This window comes from Entelurus aequoreus, linkage group LG13 (genome assembly GCF_033978785.1).
Source record: "Entelurus aequoreus isolate RoL-2023_Sb linkage group LG13, RoL_Eaeq_v1.1, whole genome shotgun sequence".
In the NCBI taxonomy this organism is placed as follows: Eukaryota; Metazoa; Chordata; class Actinopteri; order Syngnathiformes; family Syngnathidae; genus Entelurus; species Entelurus aequoreus.
Genome location: NC_084743.1, coordinates 43,810,270 through 43,834,166, shown reverse-complemented (window position 1 = coordinate 43,834,166; position 23,897 = coordinate 43,810,270). Strand labels below are relative to the sequence as shown.

Sequence of the window (23,897 nt, the reverse complement as noted above, 5' to 3'; positions counted from 1 at the left end):
ATGTAGTTCCATCCATCCATCTTCTTCCGCTTATCCGAGGTCGGGTCGCGGGGGCAGCAGCCTAAGCAGGGAAGCCCTGACTTTCCTCTCCCCAGCCATTTCATCCAGCTCTTCCCGGGGGATCCCGAGGCGTTCCCATGCCAGCCAGGAGACATAGTCTTCCCAACGTGTCCTAGGTCTTCCCCGTGGCCTCCTACCGGTCGGACATGCCCTAAACACCTCCCTAGGGAGGCGTTCGGGTGGCATCCTGACCAGATGCCCGAACCACCTCATCTGGCTCCTCTCCGTGTGGAGGAGCAGCGGCTTTACTTTGAGCTTCCCCCGGATGGCAGAGCTTCTCACCCTATCTCTAAGGGAGAGCCCCGCCACCCGGCGGAGGAAACTCATTTCGGCCGCTTGTACCCGTGATCTTGTCCTTTCGGTCATAACCCAAAACTTATGACCATAGGTGAGGATGGGAACGTACATCGACCGGTAAATTGAGGTAGATCGACCGGTAAATTTAGAGCTTTGCCTTCCGGCTCAGCTCCTTCTTCACCACAACGGAAATTCTGTCCATAAAAGTTATGAACAGAATCGGTGACAAAGGGTAACCTTGGCGCAGTCCAACCCTCACTGGAAATGTGTCCGACTTACTGCCGGCAATGCGGACCAAGCTCTGACACTGATCGTACAGGGAGCGGACCGCCACAATCAGACAGTCCGATACCCCATACTCTCTGAGCACTCCCCACAGGACTTCCCGAGGGTCACGGTCAAATGCCTTCTCCAAGTCCACAAAGCACATGTAGACAGGTTGGGCAAACTCCCATGCACCCTCAATGACCCTGCTGAGAGTATAGAGCTGGTCCACAGTTCCACGACCAGGACGAAAACCACACTGTTCCTCCTGAATCCGAGGTTCGACTATCCGGCATTGCCTCCTCTCCAGTACACCTGAATAAACCTTACCGGGAAGGCTGAGGAGTGTGATCCTACGATAGTTAGAACACACCCTCTGGTTCCCCTTCTTAAAGAGAGGAACCACCGGTCTGCCGATCCAGAGGTACCGCCCCCGATGTCCTCGCGATGCTGCAGAGTCTTGTCAACCAAGACAGCCCCACAGCATCCAGAGCCTTAAGGAACTCCGGGCGGTTCTCATCCACCCCCGGGGCCTTGCCACCGAAGAGCTTTTTAACTACCTCAGCAACCTCAGCCCCAGAAATAGGAGAGACCACCACAGAATCCCCAGGCACTGCTTCCTCATAGGAAGACGTGTTGGTGGGATTGAGGAGGTCTTCGAAGTATTCCCTCCACCGATCCACAACATCCGCAGTCGAGGTCAGCAGAACACTATCCGCACCATACACTATGTTGATAGTGCTCTGCTTCCCCTTCCTGAGGCGGCGGATTGTGGTCCAGAATTGCTTCGAAGCCATCCGGAAGTCATTTTCAATGGCTTCCCCGAACTCCTCCCATGTCCGAGTTTTTGCCTCCGCAACCGCTGAAGCCGCACACCGCTTGGCCTGTCGGTACCTGTCCACTGCCTCCGGAGTCCTATGAGCCAAAAGAACCCGATAGGACTCGTTCTTCAGCTTGACGGCATCCCTCACCGCCGGTGTTCACCAACAGGTTCTAGGATTACTGCCACGACAGGCACCAACTACCTTGCGGCCACAGCTCCAATCAGCCGCCTCGACAATAGAGGTGCGAAACATGGTCCACTCGGACTCAATGTCCAGCACCTCCCTCGTGACATGTTCAAAGTTCTTCCGGAGGTGGGAATTGAAACTCTCTCTGACAGGAGACTCTGCCAGACGTTCCCAGCAGACCCTCACAATGCGTTTAGGCCTGCCAGGTCTGTCCGGCATCCTCCCCCACCATCGCAGCAAACTCACCACCAGGTGGTGATCGGTAGAAAGCTCCGCTCCGCCCCTCTCTTCACCCGAGTGTCCAAAACATGAGGCCTCAAATCCGATGACACAACTACAAAGTCAATCATGGAACTACGGCGTAGGGTGTCCTGGTGCCAAGTGCACATATGGACACCCTTATGTTTGAACATGGTGTTTGTTATGGACAATCTGTGACAAGCACAAAAGTCCAATAACAAAACACCACTTGGGTTCAGATCCGGGCGGCTATTCTTCCCAATCACGCCTCTCCAGGTTTTACTGTCGTTGCCAACAAGAGCGTTGAAGTCCCCCAGTAGGACAAGGGAATCACCCGGGGGAGCACTTTCCAGTACTCCCTCAAGTGTATCCAAAAAGGGTGGGTACTCTGAACTGCTGTTTGGTGCGTAAGCACAAACAGTCAGGACCCGTCCCCCCCACCCGAAGGCGGACGGAGCATACCCTCTCGTCCACTGGGTTGAACTCCAACATGCAGGCTTTGAGCCGGGGGGCAACAAGAATTGCTACCCCAGCTCGTCACCTCTCATTGCGTCCAACGCCAGTGTGGAAGAGAGTCCATCCCCTCTCGAGAGAACAGGTTCCAGAGCCCTTGCTGTGCGTCGAGGTGAGTCCGACTATATCCAGCCGGAACTTCTCCACCTCGCGCACTAGCTCAGGCTCCTTCTTCCCCAGCGAGGTGACGTTCCACGTGCCAAGAGCTAGCTTGTGTAGCCGAGGATCAGACCACCAAGAGCCCTGCCTTCGGCTGCCGCCCAGCTCACGATGCACCCGACCTCTATGGCCCCTCCCATGAGTGGTGAGCCCATTTGAGGGACTCATGTAGTTGTTTTCCCATATTTCTGTACAATAACTCAGATATGGTAACACTAGCGAGCAATAGAGTTTGAGTGATGTCTGGTCCAGAACATTTGGTTTATTCATTACTTACATTTTTCTTGCCACTTTATTCTGAGTATTTTCAATATGAGATTTCCAGTTAATTTTATCACCTAATATTACACCTTGAACTTTGGTTTATTTTATTTTCCTCTTTCTACTCCGTCTATTTTTATTTGTAATTGACTTTCTCTCCTTATGTTGACAAATAGCATTATTCTAGTTTTAATGAGATTCAAAGATAGTCTGTTTTTTTTCAAATCTTATTTTTAATTTGTTAATTACTTCTTTTATTATTTGTATTAAACAAAACGCAGCCATGTTGTCTGCAAATAATAACAACTTTAAGTCCTTTGTAACTTTACAAATGTTGTTTATATAAAGATTAAAAAATGTTGGTCCCTATATTGATCCTTGGGGTACGCCACAAAATACTGTATATTTAATGCTGTGGATGTATGTTTGCCTGGCTTCTGGTATTGCTTATTGTTAGTTTAGTACAGGGATCCCCAAACTACGGCCCGCCAGCCGGATCCGGCCCGCCAGCGTCCAAAATCCGGCCCGCGGGAATTTCCAAGTTAAAAAATGTTTTTTTAAATTATTATTATTTTTAAATCTGTCCTTTCTAATCTATTTTCTACCCCTTGTTACTCTCGGTGTCTCCTAGCCGCTCAGGCAAATCATATTGTCTAAAAATGCATTTTCCCATCGATAACGTGACATCATCACGCTTGGAACGTGTATATATATATGTGGGAGGGGGTTGTGATTAGCGCACTGCAGGAGCAAAAGGTCACCGCCTCAGTCGATGGTGTTGAGGGCGGAGCACCGTCGACTAGGGGCGGGGCATGTGCGGGACGGCGAGACGCAGCTGGCAGGTGATTAGATTTCGCAGGTGGTACGTGTTAATCTGATCATCTGTTGTCTTTAACAGTGAGCGGCCAGCGGAGGAGGGGGGAGAGAGAGAGAAACGTCTGAAAAGATTGTACTGGATATTATAACTTATAACACATGTTGATTAAAAGGCTTGATGAAACGGCACGACTGACTCTTTGCAGTAATATCAGGGGAACGGGTAGGGAACGACCTCTACATCTGGCGCCCAACGTGAAAGAAGAAAGGCTGCGATGTCGTCACCAAGCCCCATAGAGGCGCTGGGACAATTCTTGGCGGAGGTGTCGACGGCGAACCACCGGCAGAATGAGGCGATGCAGGCCCAAATTGCACAGCAGAGCCAGATCCTGCGAGCGCTCACGGAAAGGTCCGGAGCGGGGACAACCCCAGCAGCAAGGCCGACATTGACGACGGTGGGGATGCACAGGATGGCAGAGACAGAAGACGCGCAAAGTTTCATGGACATGTTTGAGGCGACAGCGAAGGCATGCGCATGGCCGGAGGAAGAGTGGGCGGTGCGGCTGCTACCGTTGCTGGTGGGAGAGGCGCAGCAAGCGGCGCTCAGCCTGCCACCAGCGTCCCGCGTGAGCTACCGGGACATGAGGAGGGCGGTGTTGGACCGGACAGGAGGGTCCAAAGAGGACCACAGACGCCGGTTCCGGACCATGAGACTCGGTCAAGAGGAGCGGCCTTTTGCCCTGGGCCAACAGCTGAGAGACGCGGCGACCAGATGGCTACAACCCGGAGGAATAGAGGAGGTGATCAAGCAGATCATCCTGGAACAATTCCTGGAGGCAATCCCGGCGTGGACGTCAGTGTGGGTCCGCTACCATCGGCCACAAGGCGTAGCAGCGGCGGTAGCCTTGGCGGAGGACCACCTGGCCTTACACCGGGAGAAGGGGAAGGAGGAGAAGGCTGCAGGAGGAGCGGAGCGGCCAGTCCCGGTGCCGCGCAGGATGCGGGCGCTGCCAGCAGAAGGAGCCCAGCCGTGGTCACGGCCACGACACAACCCAAGTCTGCTTTCTCCTCCTCAGGGCCAGGCCGCTGCGGACACTGCGTTTCCCCCGCAAACGGCGCCTCGAATGCCGGGGCAGGTGTGCTGGAGGTGTGGGCGGCTAGGACACCTGCAGCGGGAGTGTCCAGCGATGGATGTGGGGCAGGTGATCCGGGTTGGCGACCCTCCAGCACCCTCCCCCGGGCCAGGAGAGACATACTATGTACCGGTAAGGATACAAGGTAGTATACACCGGGCGATGGTGGATTCGGGCTGCGAGCAGTCCATGATTCACCAAAACCTGGTTCGACCCGGGGCGTTGAGAAAAGCTACACGGGTGCGGGTTAAATGTGTGCCTGGGGATATTCACGAGTACCCTATCGTGCCGGTGGACATTTTTTTTAAAGGGGAAAAACAAAGTGTTAAGGTGGCTGTAAATTCGCGCCTGGCGCACCACTTAATCTTGGAAACAAATTGGGCGGGATTTAATGGGTTAATAAAGCAGTGCGCAGGGGTGCGTTCACGACCGGTAGGAAAAGGGAATGTCCGCGCTGTTCTCATCGGCGACGCGAGATTATCCAACGCTGCCGGGGGGGGGGGGGGGAGGGGAGCCGGCGGGGGCTTCGCAGGAGGATCTCCTGTTCCCCAATGGCGCCCCATGGATGATTTTCCACTCGAGCAGTCTCGAGATGACACTCTGCGCGCGACCTGGGACCAAGGGATTTCAATTGATGGGCAGCGGGTTCGCCCGGGTATAGCGCGGGATTTCCCTCACTTTGCATTGATTAGGGATAGATTATACAGAGTGAGTCTTGACACTCAGACAGGGGAGGAAATCACCCAATTGTTGGTGCCAAAAAGCCGTCGGGAAATGATTTTCCAGGCGGCGCATTTTAACCCGATGGCCGGTCACATGGGTTATGATAAAACACTTAATCGGATAATGGTCCGGTTCTATTGGCCAGGCATTCGGGCAGACGTGCGCCGCTGGTGCGCGGCCTGCCCGGACTGTCAACTAGTCAACCCCGCGGCCACCGCTAGAGCACCTTTGCGGCCATTACCACTCATAGAGGTCCCGTTTGAGCGAATTGGCATGGACCTCGTCGGACCATTTCACCCGAGCACCCAGGGATATCGCTTTGCACTAGTCCTGGTGGATTTTGCAACGCGCTATCCCGAAGCAGTGCCGCTGCGCTCTATCTCTGCAAAGAGTGTCGCGCAGGCAGTATTTCAAGTTATCTCCCGAGTTGGAATCCCGAAAGAGATTCTAACTGACCAGAGCACGTCCTTTATGTCACGCACGTTAAAGGAGCTGTACGGATTATTGGGGATCAAATCTATTCGGACCAGCGTTTACCACCCACAGACGGATGGGCTGGTAGAGCGGTTGAATAGAACCTTGAAATCCATGATCCGGAAGTTCGTACACGAGGACAAACCAAATTGGCATAAATGGTTGGATCCCCTGTTATTTGCAGTTTGGGAGGTTCCTCAGGCCTCAACAGGATTTTCTCCATTTGAACTGTTGTTCGGCAGGAAGCCGCGCGGGGTTCTGGACCTAGTTAAAGAAAGCTGGGAGGAAGGTCCAAGCCCCAGTAAAAATGAAATTCAGTACGTCATGGACTTGAGAGCAAAACTCCACACTTTGGGGCACTTGTCACGTGAGAATTTGCTCCAAGCCCAAGAACGTCAGCAGCGCCTGTATAACAAGGGGTCGAAACTCAGACAATTTTCACCGGGAGAGAAAGTACTTGTATTACTCCCAACATCCAGCTCCAAATTACTCGCCAGGTGGCAGGGACCCTTTGTGGTCACACGACGAGTAGGTGACGTGGATTACGAGGTCAGGCGGTCTGACCGGGGTGGGGCAAAACAAATATACCACCTCAACCTACTAAAAGGTTGGAGGGAAGCGGAGCCTGTCTCCATGGTGACGGCGATAGCGGAGGGCGAGGAGCTGGGGCCGGAGGTTCTCCCCTCCCCCCGGCCCTTTCCTCTCCGCTGTGATAATCATCTGACGCCGTCACAGAAAGCAGACGTGGCCAAATTGCAGCAGCATTTTGCTGACGTGTTCTCCCCCCTGCCAGGCCGCACGACTCTCACTCAGCATCACATAGAGACCAGCCCAGGCGTGACGGTGAGGTCTCGGCCCTATAGGCTGCCCGAACACAAGCGCAAAGTTGTTCGGGAAGAATTAAAAGACATGCTGGAATTGGGAGTGATAGAAGAGTCACACAGTGCGTGATGCAGCCCCATAGTTCTGGTGGGGAAGAACGATGGGTCTGTGTGGTTCTGTGTGGACTACCGCAAGGTAAATGATGTGTCACCTTTTGACGCCTAGCCAATGCCCCGGGTCGACGAGCTTCTGGACCGGTTGGGCACTGCTCGGTTTTTTACGACACTTGATTTGACTAAGGGCTACTGGCAGATTCCCTTGTCTCCAGAGTCTAAGGAAAAAACGGCATTCTCCACTCCGGAAGGTTTATACCAATTCGTGACCCTTCCGTTCGGCTTGTTCGGTGCGCCCGCCACATTTCAGAGACTCATGGACCGGGTGCTGCGGCCCCACGCTGCATATGCTGCCGCCTATCTGGATGATGTCATCATCCAGGGGAACAGCTGGGCGGAGCATGTGCAGAGGGTGGGGGCGGTGCTCGAGTCCCTGAGGCGGGCGGGGCTCACCGCCAACCCGGCGAAGTGCGCGGTTGGCCGGAGGGAGGTACAGTATCTGGGGTACCACTTGGGGGAAGGTCAGGTGCGGCCTCAGGTGGAAAAAACCGCAGCAGTTGCGGCCTGCCCGACCCCGAAGACGAAAAAGGAGGTGAGGCAGTTTTTAGGGTTGGTGGGCTACTACCGGAGGTTCATACCCCAGTTTGCGGACCTGACCAGCCCACTAACTGACCTCACCCGAAAAGGTGCTCCAGATCTGGTCCAGTGGACGGGGCAGTGCCAGCAGGCATTCGAGAAGGTGAGGAAAGCACTTTGCGAGGAGCCGGTACTGTGCATGCCTGATTTTTCTATCCCATTTTGTTTGCAGGCGGACGCGTCGGGCAGAGAACTGGGAGCCGTTTTATCCCAGCAGCGGGGGGGCACCGACCACCCGGTCCTGTACATCAGCAGAAAGCTATCGGAAAGGGAGGCCAGATACAGTACGGTGGAAAGAGAGTGCCTCGCCATCCGGTGGGCGGTTGGTGCCCTCCGGTACTATCTACTGGGACGCCCGTTCAGCCTCTGCTGATGTACAGGACCGTACAGCCCCTCCAGTGGCTCCACCGCATGAAGGATGCCAACGCGCGGATCACCCGGTGGTATCTCGCTTTACAACCCTACAATTTCAGAGTGATCCATAGGCCGGGGGCGCAGATGGCCGTGGCAGACTTCCTCTCCCGCTCCCAGGGGGGGGTGGGGGGGGGGGGGTGGTGGGGGGGAGTTGGCGCGGCCGGATGATGTCCTGGCCTAAGTCTGGCGGTGGAGGTATGTGGGAGGAGGTTGTGATTAGCGCACTGCAGGAGCAAAAGGTCACCGCCTCAGTCGATGGTGTTGAGGGCGGAGCGCCGTCGACTAGGGGCGGGGCATGTGCGGGACGGCGAGACGCAGCTGGCAGGTGATTAGATTTCGCAGGTGGTACGTGTTAATCTGATCATCTGTTATCTTTAACAGTGAGCGGCCAGCGGAGGAGGGGGGAGAGAGAGAGACACGTCTGAAAAGATTGTACTGGATATTATAACTTATATTATTTCTGTCTTGCCACTGGTGAGGGCGGTCGCATCTCTCTCCGCTCCCTCCTTCCCTCCCTGCTTGCTCTCTTTGTTTTTGTCTTGTTTGAACTATTTTGAAGCCTCTTTTCTTGAGCTGTCCTCAAATCTAAACATCAAAATGAATTTGATCAACTGGACTCTCGACGCAATTGACACAGTCTTTTCGACAAGGAAAAGAGGCTCGGGGGAGCCTGGCTGCCCTGATGGAACCATTGCTGCGGGGTACGTGAGAGATTCCTGGAATACTTGGAGAATCATGTGCCTCTCAGTCCTTTCCATCGAGGACGTGGAAGACATCTACCTATTTGGAGCTGTGATCGCAGGGCATTTGCTGATTGGGCTGGGCATTGCTCTGGTGTATCGTCAAATTCGGAAGACGATGGCAGCCACTCAAGGGGCCAACAGGCTGTTCAACGCAATGGAAGGAATGGGTCGTGCTGTGGGATCACAGACTGGAGCGATTGCTGATTTGAATCGCAAGGTAGATTCGATCTTGATGATGTTACAGAAAGAATAAATTGGAATTGTCAGAGCCAGCATATAGAGCAGGAATGTCATTGTTTTGACTGCTCGAAGAAAAAAACAACATCTTAATCTACGATTTGACTCCCTCGAATGGCCTTGAGGAACAGGCTGTTTGAAAACACTCCCCCGAGGACTCCTCAAAGATGGACGCTTTTGACCTTTCCCTTTTCTTCAAAAGCACCTGGGTCGGACTCTTGAACTCTTGAACTCTTGGGGCCGGCCTCGGCCCATAAAGACAATCCAACATCTCACCCAAGTTAATTGGGCATACATGCACGCACATACCCTTCCCCAATCAACGCCTTCACCAATGCTTTATTCCTCCGGGGTTGTGGGGGCTGAGCAGCGCTTAACAGCAGCTGCTGGCCTCCAAGGTCCTGTTGGATGACTTTGTTGCGAGTTTGTTGTGATTAAATGTACCTTGTTTATGTGTGCCATGCTATGTGAGGTTTTTTTCCTCGGACTCAGTCTGGACCATTCCTGAGGGTCCAGCCTCAGACTGATATTTTTTTTACTTCCACCCTCCCCCCAATGTCACCTTTTTCCCACCTTTTTGAGGAGCGCCTAAGTGAGGCTGATCCGTTGGCGGTCCCGTCTTGTCTCCCTGTAACGTATGTCTGCTCTTAGCGGGATTGTGCCGAAAATGTAATTTCAGTTCTTATGTGTCTTGTACATGTAAGAATGGACAATAAAGCTGATTGATTGATTGATTATAACACATGGTGATTAAAAGGCTTGATGAAACGGCACGACTGACTCTTTGCAGTAATATCAGGGGAACGGGTAGGGAACGACCTCTACAATATATATATATATATATATATATATATATATATATATATATATATATATATATATATATATATATATATATATATATATATATATATATATATATATATATATATATATATGTATATATATATACAGGACGGCCCCTGGCCAAATTTTTTTTAACCCAATGCAGCCCCCGAGTCAAAAAGTTTGGGGACCCTTGGTTTAGTACCTTCTTGCCTAGTTCAGTACCAACCCTCTGATGCCATACCACATTTATTTGTTAATTAAGTTATTATGATTAATTGTGTCGAATGCTTTTGTTAGATCTATAAACACTGAAGCTGCTCACTGTTGCATTGGTGGATTAATGGCATCGATGTTGAGATGTTGGCTCTGTATGCATATTGGTTGCCAGCGAGTGTTCCACTTTTATTTATGATTTTGTCCAATCTTTTTTAAACATATTTTCTATTATTTTAGACAATTGTGGAAGTAAGGAAACAGGTCTAAAGTTTGTAAACTGGTATTTGTCTCCAGTTTTATAAACCAGCACAACTGTTGCTATTTTCATTTTTTGTGTTAATTTGAACACCCTTCTGCCCCGATCGATCAGTTTAGACAGCCGGTCATTTCTACCGTCTAGAGTCCTGGTGGTTCCAAACTTTTTTTATTTATGGATAATAGAGGCTCACTGGGACCTTCAAGGCAGCAGATATTTTCCTGTACCCTTCCCCAGATTTGTGCCGCAAAACAATCCTGTCTCTGAGGTCTACAATTTTTTCGACTCCATTTTTGGTTTCTGCTCTGCAATGCACTGTCAAGTGAGGGCACATATACAGTATATAGACAGTTATATGCCTTTCCAAATCATGTCCAACCAACTGAATATACCCCAGGAGGACTCCAATTAAGCTGTAAGAACATCTCAAGGATGGTCAGTTGAAACAGGACGTCCCTAAGCTCAGTTTTGAGCTTCATGTCAAGGGCTGTGAACACTTATGTACATGTGATTTCTTAGTTTTTAATTTTTAATACATTTGCAAAATTGGTCACTTTGTCATTAAGGGGTATTATCTGTAGAATTATATTTTTTCCATTTTTGGAATAAGTCTGTAATAACAACATTTGAAAAAATGTGAAGGGCTATGAATACTTTCCGGGTGCACTGTATCTATGACGTCATCAATGGTATTTTTCTTATTAAGGATCAATAGGTCATATGAAATCATATGTAATAACATGAATAACAAATAATGTCATATAAAATCAAACAAATCCAAATAAAATTATACACGGATATTACTGTATGTTATGCAATGGTATTTTCAGTTACTTTTGTATGTGTTAAGTTTATTATTACACACATTTTTTTTTACAAAAATTCAACATTAAGCTGATAATGCTGTCCAGTTGTTATATCTTGTGTTTTTTTTTTTTACACTTCTGAGTCTCTTTTGCAGGTATTACATGGTAGACTTTGCATACAGCTGCAATTCCAAAACATTAGATGGCAGTAGTGAATAAGCAACGGCGCACTACACGGAGGGCGGTTTATTTTTGCAGAGATACAAATCTCCACCAACATGTGAAAAATGTCAGGATGTTTCCACAAAGCCAACACAACTGAGGACAAGTTTCTCTTTTCTGAGTTGATGTAGTGTACTAAGATACCTCAGCAATTACGCATTCATTTCAGTTTGTTCTCGGTGGGTTACAGGAGTCAGGAAGAAGTCTTTGCAATTAAGTTGAATGTGCTTGTTTTGTCTTTTGTTGATCCATACTAAGTATTTATACTATAAGTATTGTATTTCCTTAATGGGATTCTAAGGTGCACAAGAACGATCCAGACGTAGTGCAAGTTTAAAATCTTTAATATTCAAAACAGAAAAACACACTTCCTGTGAACTATCGCTCAGTGGGAAAACCTCCCCAAAAAGTTAACAAAACTAGAACCAAGTAAGGGGAAAGCCACAACAGCCAGATTGGCCAGCTGGTACCATGGAAGTGGCAACAACAACAATTAGAGTCTAAATAAACATACCTTGGAGCAGCAAAGGTAGTAATGGGATTGGTCGTCGTTAGGGCCAGTACGAATCTGCGATTACTTAGAGTGACCGTCAGGCAATTAAAGGGTATTTGATGATAATGACTGACAGGTGCGCACAGTGCAACCGTTTTCCGCCGTAAGTCAATGATCCAAACATGTGAGGGAAAAAAGGGATGAGTAACCTCAAAAAATATAGCAGGTAGGCAAAATATAGTATTACACTAGCTGCATCTTAGTTGTAGTTTCAAATACCAAATTTGGAGGTTTTCACTAATTCTAATCAATAGCATGTGCATGGCATATCCAAAATAAATTAACATCGAGCTAGCGCATTTTGAAAGATGAAGCCTTACTTTTGAATGCTTTCTATCAGGCATGCTTGCTACGTTGGCATGGAAAATAACAACATTACCTCGAAACAGTCGCTATGAATATGCCTGTTTTTCTCCAAATGCTTGAGCCGGTGCTGAGTCTGCAATTAGATGTGATGTCACGTGCAACAAAAGTATCAAAATATGGTACTATGTGATTTTATGGGAGTCAGTACCCCGTAGTACATATAGATTTAAGTCAGTGCCAACAAAAGTACCACATTTGGTATGTATCCTGAGTTGTGTTGTACCGTGTCATTGTTATGCTATACTGTGATGTCTTATGTTGGTTTGTGTTATGTAGTGATGTGCCCTTCGGTGTCTCCACCAATCAGTATGGGCCAATTTTCGTAAAAGGGCCTTTGCCGAATAATGCATTTTATTGCCGATCACAAACACAAACTCCGGCTGACAAGCAACTAGAAGCTAATTATGTGTCTCCATACACAGTGTGGAGCAGCTCCTCTAAACTATATGTCAAATAAACTGCTTTTCTTTAATCATCAATATAATGATGATAAATGGGTAATACAATCACTGGAGGACGAGGCTAAACATATTACACACAAAGGAAGAAAGTAAGCAACTAGTTTGAATATTGTGTTGATGTTGTTAAACTGTCAATAGCACTCACCTTTAAAATATGTGAAAATGTATAGTTGATACATGTGGCTCGGTTGGTAGAGCGGCCGTGCCAGCAACTTAAGGGTTCCTGGTTCGATCCTCGGTTTCCGTTATCCTGGTCACGCCCGTTGTGTCCTTGGACAAGACACTTCACCCTTGCTGATGGATCGTGGTTAGGGCCTTGCATGGCAGCTCCCTCCTTCAATGTGTGAATGTGTGAATGTGGAAATAGTGTCAAAGTGCTTTGAGTACCTTGAAGGTAGAAAAGCGCTATACAAGTACAACCCATTTACCAAGGATGATCGGAATCGGCAACATAAAACCGTGTTTAGAACATCCCTAATGTTATGGTATGCTATGTTGCTTGGTTTCTATCAATCAGATTTACATTAATCTGCAAGAAGTTAGGACAGATGACAACAAAACCATTGTTTTACCTCCCTTGAACATGTGTTCTGTCATCATCATCATCATCATCATCACCTTTTCTTTCTCTTTTGCTGTTTTTTACAATAATATTTTTGTGTTTTGTATGCAAGTTAAAAGCCTTTAACAGTATTCCTTTTTGCATTTGACAGCTTTGTGGTTCAATTTTGCTTGTAGTGTAAATGTTTTATTATCTGATTCACTGTAAAATACAAGCACCGCAATTTATTTTCTCATCATTTTCCCCGAGTATAACCACATTTACTCTTTTATTTTGAAAGATACATATAGTTTCTTGGGTTGGGTCTCTGCAGTCTCGGTGACTGTGCAGCTGCAGTGTCCACACAGTGCTGATGCTGTAGTTTATTTTGTGCACCAGCAGATGGAGAAAGGAATTGTCTTCATGGGATAAACTGATGTATTTGCAGACACACAGGGAGTAAATAGAGGTTTTCCAGTATGACTGACTTGTGTTTGAGTGTGCGTGCGTGTGTGTGTGTTACGTGTCAGTTTATTATATTAGAATATTCTAAAGCCTGTCTGTTATAATTGACATACTGTAGGAAAATGTATTGTGGTTTACCAGTTAAGTACTTTACTGGTTTTATTTATTTTTGGTTTGATGAATACACTTATTCTATATACTGCAAGTATATTACGCTTATTCAAAATGTTTGATTTTCTATCAGTTCTGTATTGGCATATTTTATGACATATACACCTTGTATCACAGAGTCATCAGAGTCATTTTATAATGATAAACACATAAATGTCAACGAATATACATCTACAGTATATTTACAGGTTTAAAAGATGAGGTAAAATTCAACTTTTCAAAGGTTTTCTGTCAATTTTGTCTTTGCAGCTGACAATAATAATAATAGATGAATAGGCACTACTAATGATATACTTGTTTCACCTGTAACACAAAGCTGACATGCTGGTGTTTTTTTCTTCAAATACAAACATCTTTTTTAGCATCTCTACAAAATAGAAAATATTAAAATGTTCAAGGTTTTGAGCATTGGTATGTATTTTTTGCTGAATAAACATCCCATAGTATACATTCACCTTGTACGTCGTCTACGGGAAATGATTTCCTTCCCAGTCCGTCGTCCCCCTCGAACCCCCCACTCCTTGCTCCCCGGCTCCCACCGCCCTCCACTCGGCTACGCAGTGTTAACGCAGTGTTCCAGCGGAATGTTGGACTCCCTGACCTCCATTGCAGTTCACTGGGTTCAGCCTGGCCGGGCTGTGCTCCGGCATCAGCAGTAAGCAAGCAGCATCCCCCTTCTGCCTCCTCCTCCTCTGTGTTTTCCCCCTCCAGAGCCCCTTCACTCCACTCTCCCTCTTCTTCCTCTTTACACCATCTGCTCATTTCGCCTTGGCTCCTCTTCCTCGCTTTTACTCCGACTGTAACTTTGAATCCCTTTCTGCACAAAACCACTGTTTGCTCAATTTGGTCCCATCCCTGAATACCACATTAATTGTATTTCCCTTTGTATTTGTATGCATTTTTGGTTTTCACAGTCACGGTTTCTTCTTATCTTTTGTCTCATTTCATTCACTGATGACAAGCATCATGTCAAAATATGGACAATGCATTGTCGAGCTTTAATTGCAAATTGTCCAATGGCCACAACTGCAAAAACTCAGAAGTAGGGGTGGACAATACTGCAAATGATGGCATCAATCCATTACCGGGTAAATGCAGGCCATTTTTGTCAAGCCTGGTACTAAGGCCCCGTTTACACAAAGCCGGATAAGGTTATCCGGGGTAAATCCCACCTAACCTTATCCGTGTCCACACACAACAATGCCACCGTTTAAGACCCCCGGTCCCCTCCGTCCGCTGGCGCAACGCGACCTAGTATGCATGTGCGGAAAATGCGCATGTCATAGTCACGTCCAGTGTTGCTTTGTGTGCAAGTTTTTAAATTTAACTTATCTGAACAATATCCAGTAGGGGTGTGGGAAAAAATCGATTCGAATTCGAATCGTGATTCTCACGTTGTGCGATTCAGAATCGATTCTCATTTTTAAAAAATCTTTTTGTTTTTTTTTTAATTGATTTTAATTTGTTTTATTTTTTTATTTTTATTTTTTTAATTTTTTTAAAAATTAATCAGTCCAACAAAACAATGCACAGCAATACCATAACAATGCAATCTAATTCCAAATCCAAACCCGACCCAGCAACACTCAGAACTGCAATAAACAGAGCAATTGAGAGGAGACACAAACACGACACAGAACAAACCAAAAGTAGTGAAACAAAAATCAATATTATCAACAACAGTATCAATATTAGTAACAATTTCAACATAGCAGTGATTAAAAATCCGTCATTGACATTATCATTAGACATTTATAAAAATAAAAAAAATTAACAATAGTGTCACAGTGGCTTACACTTCCATCGCATCTCATAAGCTTGACAACATACTGTGTACAATATTTTCACTTAGATAAAATAAGTCATATTTTTGTTTCATTTAATAGTTAAAACAAATTTACATTATTGCAATCAGTTGATAAAACATTGTTCTTTGCAATTATAAAAGCTTTTTACAAAAATCTACTACTCTGCTTGCATGTCAGCAGACTGGGGTAGATCCTGCTGAAATCCTATGTATTGAATGAATAGAGAATCGTTTTGAATCGGAAAAAAATCGTTTTGGAATCGAGAATCATGTTGAATTGAAAAAAAAAAAATCGATTTTGAATCGAATCGTGACCCCCAGAATCGATATCGAATCGAATCGTGGGACACCCAAAGATTCACAGCCCTAATATCCAGTGTTGTGGTATCTAAATGAACTGGAATCCAGTGTGCTGTGGGGCCTTATTGTAGTGAATCACACCTGATCCATCATAAACTAATCAAATCTTTATTAGACACGTAAACAATGTGATAAAGAACATTTTACATCAATCAAACTAGGGATCTGGATATCTGGTCAGGACACTCCTCACTCTTTTGCCTTCACCTTCATTGTCCATTTGTTTTTGGTGACTTTATATACTCCGGACCTAGACGTTGAGTCCGCAACATACATGGCGGACAATAACTGATACAGTCTGCTTTGCCAGTCCAAATACATTCTCCGTTTTCCTCGACGGCCAGGTAATACAAAGCACACTACCATTTTTATCACATCCACGAGAGCCCGCATTCTCGTTGTCTCTCCTTCGACAAATGGACAAAGTTTTTCGCTAAGTAGAATCAGAGCTGACCCGGACATTCCAAAGTTCTCTTGCTGTCTGAAAAGTGTTGTATCCCAAATAGCTGCAATCGCTTTCTCTTAAGGTATTCATGTGTGATTTCCACAAGCGTCTGTACATGTATAAGAAGGAGAAATAGGGGTATGTCTGGATGACTCGCCTCCATTTTTCCAATGTGTAGCTCCAAGTTACGAAAAACCGCTTTATTATGAAGCTGGCTGTGGCGCGTTCATTCTGACGTCACTTCCTGTGTGGACGCGGTCTTTCTGGTGTCACTTCCTCTCTGAACTCACTTTGTAAACGATTCAAGAAATACATGGCGCATTTACCCATGCAAAAATTTGTCCGAGGAGGGGGACCTTAAACGCTGGTTTAGTGTGGTTGAAACTGGGCTTAGGCTAAATAATTATTAGTTTAAGTGGTTAAACGACTTAGTGTAGACATGGCCTAACACTGACACCAGCATCGGTTTACAGTGGTAACTCAGTTTTGTATGTCCCACTTTTTGTATGATTTGTTTTTTTACAAATGTTGACATCACAAACTAATTCATCTGCCCTAGTGTCATTCAGCAGAAAAGCAAAGAAATCCCACGTGTTGGTCACGCAGTTTCTAAGCTTTTTTTTTTTTAAAATGAGCAAGACTGCAAAATAAGCAACCATGGGGTCATGGAAAGTAGCGAGTGCTAGCACTTAGATAAAGGAAGGTGAGAAACACTATTGAATTGAAGAGATAATTTGTAGCAAGGTACAGGGTGACACAAAAAAAGCGTCCATCACCTAAACTGTATGAAGATGGCATCCGCATGGTTCTTTCCTCCTCTCTGTGTCACGGCGCGGGCTCGAACCCGCTTTTCCCCGGCAGCTGGGTCCGACGGCACCTCCGCTGGCAGCGCACCCAGACACGCCCCTGCTCAAGCTGAGCGCAGCATGCCCACGCAGCGTCAAGGCTGCAGGCAATCTCGGATCAGCGCACCTGGACCTAATGAGAGGGAGCGACATAAAGACCAGCGGACCCAAGGAACCTTTGCCAGAACGTCGCTCATCTTCCCAGTAAGCATCACGTCTGGCATTCACTCCCTTGTGCTTTGCTCGCCTTCTCTGTGATGTTCCTTGTTCCCTAGTTCATGTCCCTTGTGTCTCCCTTGTGTCTTCCCTGTCATCTGTGATCGTGTTTTGCCTCACGACATCCATCCGGATCTCTGACTGCCTTCCTTGATCCTCGACCCCTGCTCGGACACGGACTACACTGCCACTTTCCTACCCTCTACTGCTTACCTTCTTACGGACTGCCTCTTCGCCTTGCCCCCTTGACTCGATGAAAGATCCATCCAACACTCACAGACAACAAACTCTGGTAATACTTACATGGTTAATTCTACACATCGTCTACACCAGGGGTCACCAACGCGGTGCCCACGGGCACCAGGTCGCCCGTAAGGACCAGATGAGTCGCCCGCGGGCCTGTTCTAAAAAAAATTAAAAAAATAAAAATAAAATAAAAAAAAATATATATATATATATATATTTTTTAAAAATTAAATCTACATAGAAAAAACACAAGATACACTTTCAATCAGTGCATCAACCCAAACAACCCCCCCCCATGCACACTCATCCACACCCACTCACACAAAAGGGGTTATTTCTTTCTGCTACCAATATTCTGGTTCCCACAACATAGACAACACATCTGCAAGGGACACAGTCCCTGAAGTACACGTGATTGTATAGGCTGCTGGTCCACTAACATTTTCATTAATTACTATGTTTTATGTAATTATTTTTATATTGTTTTACTTTCTTTTTTATCCAAGAAAATGTTTTTTATTTATTCATCTTATTTTATTTTATTTTTTAAAAAAGGGCCTTATCTTCAACAGACCAGGTTGTCAATGAAATTAGATTTGTTTAAAGGGTTTTTTAAACCAGGCCCAGTCCAGATAATGTCCAAGTCGGACTGAGCAACACACACCTTCATTCATGTACACAGAAAAAAATTAGGGAACACAACAGATTGCATATAATTTATAAACAAAATTACATTTTCAAAATAAGCATTTATGTACAGTCCAGATTATGTCCAGGTCACTCAAATTAGGGAACACAACAACAGATATCATATAATCTATAAACATAATTATACTTTCAAAATAAGCCTTTGAGGACTTCTCATCATTTTTTTAATGTTTTTTGGCATCATTATCGTTTTCAACCATGTAACTTTCTAAAGTTAGAAAATACTGAATAAATGTTTTAAAGAAAGTAATACTAAGTGAATATCTGTTTTTGGCCTTAAAAATATACATTTTACCGAGTGCTATAATTAAATTGACTAAATCATGATTGTCAATGAACTCTCCTAAAATAACAGAAACCACATTAAGCTTCATAAACAAACCAATCCTTAAACACATTTTTTCAACTTCCACCCAAAACAAAGACACAATATGACAATACCAAAACAAATGCAGGGTGGATTCAGGCTCCTGACAACAAAATCGGCAATCATCTGACTCTGTCATATTCCATAATTTTAACATTTTCCCTGTGGGTAAGAAGTTATAAATAATTTTAATTTGAAAATAACGATTTTGCACATTGATAGTGGTTTTATAGATTAGTTTGAATATGGCATCCCATGGCAACGGGCAGTCAAAAAAGTCCTTCCATTTTCCATTTGTGTTGTATGAGGCAGCCTTCAAAGATTTTTTTATTAAATAAAAATTATATATTTTTCTATTTATTTTAGTTCCTTTTTGCCAACTAGAATTTCTTATTAGAGGTTTACAAACTAATAATTTAGTAGTTCCATAATTAATTATTTGTTTCCATCTTTTCCCAATTACTCCAGTTAGTTGATAAAATGAAAAGCTTGAGCAAGCATCACCATACATAGCTCTAAATTCATCATACTTCATAATTTTACCATTCTCATTGATAATATCATTGACAAAAATGATTCCTCTTTCAAACATATTTTTCCAAAAGAAAGGCTTTCCATCTATTACAATATTAGAGTTCATCCATATTAACTGCTGCAAAATATCGTCTCTTTTTTCTGGCACATAAAATTGAAAACACCACTATGAGTGGATTGTTTCCTTTATGAACCCCGCCATGTTTCCCAGCAGACTCTCTGGGAGGGGATTACTTGTAAAAAAAGGATACAATTTCTTTTGATACAGTACATGTTTTTTGTCCAACAGGACATTTGTGTACCACTCAATGTTTAAATACATCTTTGGAACAATTGATGCTTTTAAAGACAGACACATAGCTTCAAGGTTGAGAAGTTCCGGCCCCCATATTCATACTCTTTGTACAAAACCTTTCTTTTAATCTTTTCTGGTTTGCCGTTCCAGACAAAATCGAAGACCCTCCGCTCATAAATCTTAAAAAAGTTTTGTGATGGAGCTGGTAATGACAAAAACAAATAAATAAATTGAGGAATAATTAACGAGTTGGCAATAGACATTTTACCATACAAGGTTAGGGATTTCCCTTTCCATAATTGCATAATTTTGTCCAGCTTTCTTAGTCGATTATCATAATTTACTGAGCCTAGATCTTCCAGATTTTCTGGGACAACAACACCAAGTATGTTAACTGGTCCATCTGTCCACAAAACAGGCACTTTGCATTCCATTCGAAAGGATGTTCCCTTTAGATTTCCGATCCTTAACATTTTACATTTATCATAATTAAGCTTAAGGCCAGATTGCTGTGAAAATATGTCCAAAAGATTAAGAAGGTTCCGCAAACAATGAGGAAAAATGTTATCTTTGTGAATCAGCCTTTTCTGACATGAACTTCATCGAGAACAAACACAGAACACGCCTCACTGATGCACATATGCAAGACTCACTCAGAGTTGCAGTGTCAAGTTACACACCAGAGTACAACACACTAGTTAGCAGCATGCAATGCCAGGCTTCCCACTAACTGACAAAGAAACAGATAACAGATTTGGTGTCCAGTTCAAAGTGTGACATGATTTAAAAATTTGAGAGTTTACTTTTGTATTTTACATGAGATATTATTTGTACAAACATGGTGCAAAGTAATTCATGATTTGTTAAAAAAAAATGTTAGTGGCTAGCTAGTTAAAATGGGATATTGTGATTTCACAAGACTGTCTTAGAAGTGATCATTTGAAAATGTTCAATTTGAAAAATGTGCACTTAGAGAAAATATAAAAATAAAGTGTTGCATATTGATATGTATCTGTTTCTATATATATTTATTGTGAGAAATCATTAAGATGATCAGTGTTTCCACAAATAGAAATATAATTAATTATTAATAATAACAGAGTTAAAGGTAAATTGAGCAAATTGGCTACTTCTGGCAATTTATTTAAGTGTGTATCTAACTGGTAGCCCTTCGCAGTAATCAGTACCCAAGAAGTAGCCCTTGGTTTCAAAAAGTTTGGTGACCCCTGGTCTACACCCATTCACTTAGAGTAACATACACACGCCACTCACTCATCAAAGGTTTCAATAAACCTTGTAAACCGCAGTTCAGCCTTGGTTGTCGCCTCCTTCCCTTCTTAGTACACAACACTCTGCGCTCGTCGCTGTCTTTGCCAGGAAGTCTTCAATAAGAGTAAAAGTAATGTTGTATTTTACATTTTCTGCATGTAAATCTTAAAAACCTAATGTCTTTTGTGTGTCTGGATTTAATTGGATTTTAATACATTTTTAAGGGAGACATTTACTTCAGTTTTAGTACCGAGGTAGCACTGTAACTGAACGTTTTCCAAATCATTGAATGATGTGCAATTTATGAAATAGCGAGTACTATTAGTGGGCGTGTTGTGTGTGATCTACCAACACTGTGTGTGCAATGGAAAAGTAGTGCCTTATTTAAATTGGGATTTTGCGTGTACTCTTTTACTCATTTATGTTGTCATATTCCTTCCTACCTGTTGTGTTTTGCTATGTTTTCAAACAAGCAGGAGACATCTACCACTTGTTATGGGCATTTTAGAAGCAGCCTGCAGTATATCTACAGTAAAGCCACTTCTTTTTTTTACTGCCAAAGGTGTGCTCTTTGATGAGAGGCTGCACTTACTCTGCTCACGACGCAAAAGAATGCATACTTAATAAAGTGTTTTTCATATGAAAAAATATTTTAATATTATATATTCTAACGTCATCAAAAAAACGCATCAATTGAATGTGTTTTAATCAGCCCTCAAGTCTTCGAGAAGCTATGAAATTATAAAATGATGTTGCCGAATAGCCTATATGTCTAATTTTTTTTTTTCTGGCCGTCCAAAATGTGAACAGACTAACATTTTCGTCTGTCTGTGCAGCGCGAGCACCGATCTTGCAGTCGTCTGTGGAACTGTTAGTTTGCACCTGCTTCTGACTTGTGCTAAATAAAACGCAAAATAATGCTCGTTAAACGGCAAAGAGTGTTGAAAAATCACATTGTGCGTGCTAAATATTTATATGTGCATCTTCTCCTCCCAAAATTGGGGGCTTTTTGATGATCAGCATATATTTTGCACATTAATGAAGACAGAGACGCAAAATGGATTGCACGCCTTATTCTGCTCACTTAAGAAACGCAATTCCTTTTGCACACGTTTAGTTGATCAGCGTGTGCTATCAGGTTAGCATGTGTTTTAGTAAGCACAAACCTTTAGTAAATCAGGCCCCACACTGCAGGCACAAGACATTGAAACAACATTGAGAACTTGTTTCATTCGGTCCTGACGTTGAGCAATTTAAACCTAACGTTAAAACAACATGGTTTTTGACGACGTTTAATCGATGTCGGGTTCTGACGTTGATTTAATCATTGAATTTTGGTCATTTACCAACCAATATTCTACAACACAAATACAATGTTAAAACAACATGCTTTTTGACAACATTTACTCAATGTCAGGTTGTGATGTTGATTTGACCATTGAAATTTGGTCATGGGGAATTACCAAATTTCAATGCACGTGGATCCAACGTTAGACATCAACAGTTTACAAATACTATTTGTAACATTGTTTCAAAGTTAATTTTAAAGATCATGTACACTACCGTTCAAAAGTTTGGGGTCACCCAAACAATTTTGTGGAATAGCCTTCATTTCTAAGAACAAGAATAGACTGTCGAGTTTCAGATGAAAGTTCTCTTTTTCTGGCCATTTTGAGCGTTTAATTGACCCCACAAATGTGATGCTCCAGAAACTCAATCTGCTCAAAGGAAGGTCAGTTTTGTAGCTTCTGTAACGAGCTAAACTGTTTTCAGATGTGTGAACATGATTGCACAAGGGTTTTCTAATCATCAATTAGCCTTCTGAGCCAATGAGCAAACACATTGTACCATTAGAACACTGGAGTGATAGTTTCTGGAAATGGGCCTCTATACACCTATGTAGATATTGCACCAAAAACCAGACATTTGCAGCTAGAATAGTCATTTACCACATTAGCAATGTATAGAGTGTATTTCTTTCAAGTTAAGACTAGTTTAAAGTTATCTTCATTGAAAAGTACAGTGCTTTTCCTTCAAAAATAAGGACATTTCAATGTGACCCCAAACTTTTGAACGGTAGTCTATGTATAATCAATGTTGTATAAATTGTGCCCACTTGGTAAGGATTTTCATAGTCGTTGGATTTTGTCCACAGTCAGTGGTATTGTGTCTTTTTAAAGCGAGAAATAAACAGATTGTAATGATATGTGGTAGTAGGTGTGTGAATGAATGTAGCTCGAGCTGCTATTTGGTGATTTTTTTCATCCATTCATCCATCCATTTTCTTCCGCTTATTCCCTTCGGGGTTGCGGGGGGCGCTGGAGCCCATCTCAGCTACAATCGGGCGGTACACCCTGGACAAGTCGCCACCTCATCGCAGGGCCAACACAGATAGACAGACAACATTCACACTCACATTCACACACTAGGGCCAATTTTAGTGTTGCCAATCAACCTATCCCCAGGTGCATGTCTTTGGAGGTGGGAGGAAACCGGAGTACCCGGAGGGAACCCACGCAGTCACAGGGAGAACATGCAAACTCCACACAGAAAGATCCAGAGGCCGGGATTGAACTCACGACTACTCAGGACCTTCGTATTGTGAGGCAGACTCACTAACCCCTCTTCCACCGTGTTAGTAAAATAAACCTATAAATGGAATTCATTATCATTAAAGAGATCAAAACAGATATATCATTTGCAACTTTTTTCCACCTCAAAGAAAAAGGCTAAACCACGCATATACCACAAATAAACATGGTAGAGATTGGACAATTTAGTGAGGTCTTCCAGGCTGGCAAAGCGCCAAGAAGACATCAAGCTTAGAGGATGTAAAAGTTGTAACAAAGTTTCTATGTGTGAACTTTCAGAAGTCTGTAAAGCATGTGTGTTGCATTTTTATGTCTGAAAAATAGTTTATGAATAAAGTGTGATTTGATTTTAAAGGATGTTTACCTTTACCAGGTCAGGGCAGCAGAGGTGCAGTAAGGACTTTTGAACTGGGA

At 44.1% G+C, this 23,897-nt stretch overlaps 1 long non-coding RNA gene across 2 annotated transcripts in view; it reads right to left on the bottom strand.

Annotated features, from left to right (window-relative positions):
- Positions 1-14,302, bottom strand: part of LOC133663430 (uncharacterized) — a 65,223-nt gene extending 50,921 nt beyond the window's left edge. The window contains exons 1-3 of one of the 2 annotated variants that reach the window (XR_009828350.1): positions 14,256-14,302; positions 12,769-12,957; positions 12,206-12,684 (exon numbers count right to left, since the gene is read on the bottom strand). This is a non-coding gene — a long non-coding RNA (uncharacterized LOC133663430). Of the gene's footprint in view, positions 1-12,205; positions 12,685-12,768; positions 12,958-14,255 lie in introns of those variants that run through there. The other variant, XR_009828349.1, reaches the window with a different exon arrangement.
- Between the last annotated feature and the right edge of the window lie 9,595 nt (positions 14,303-23,897).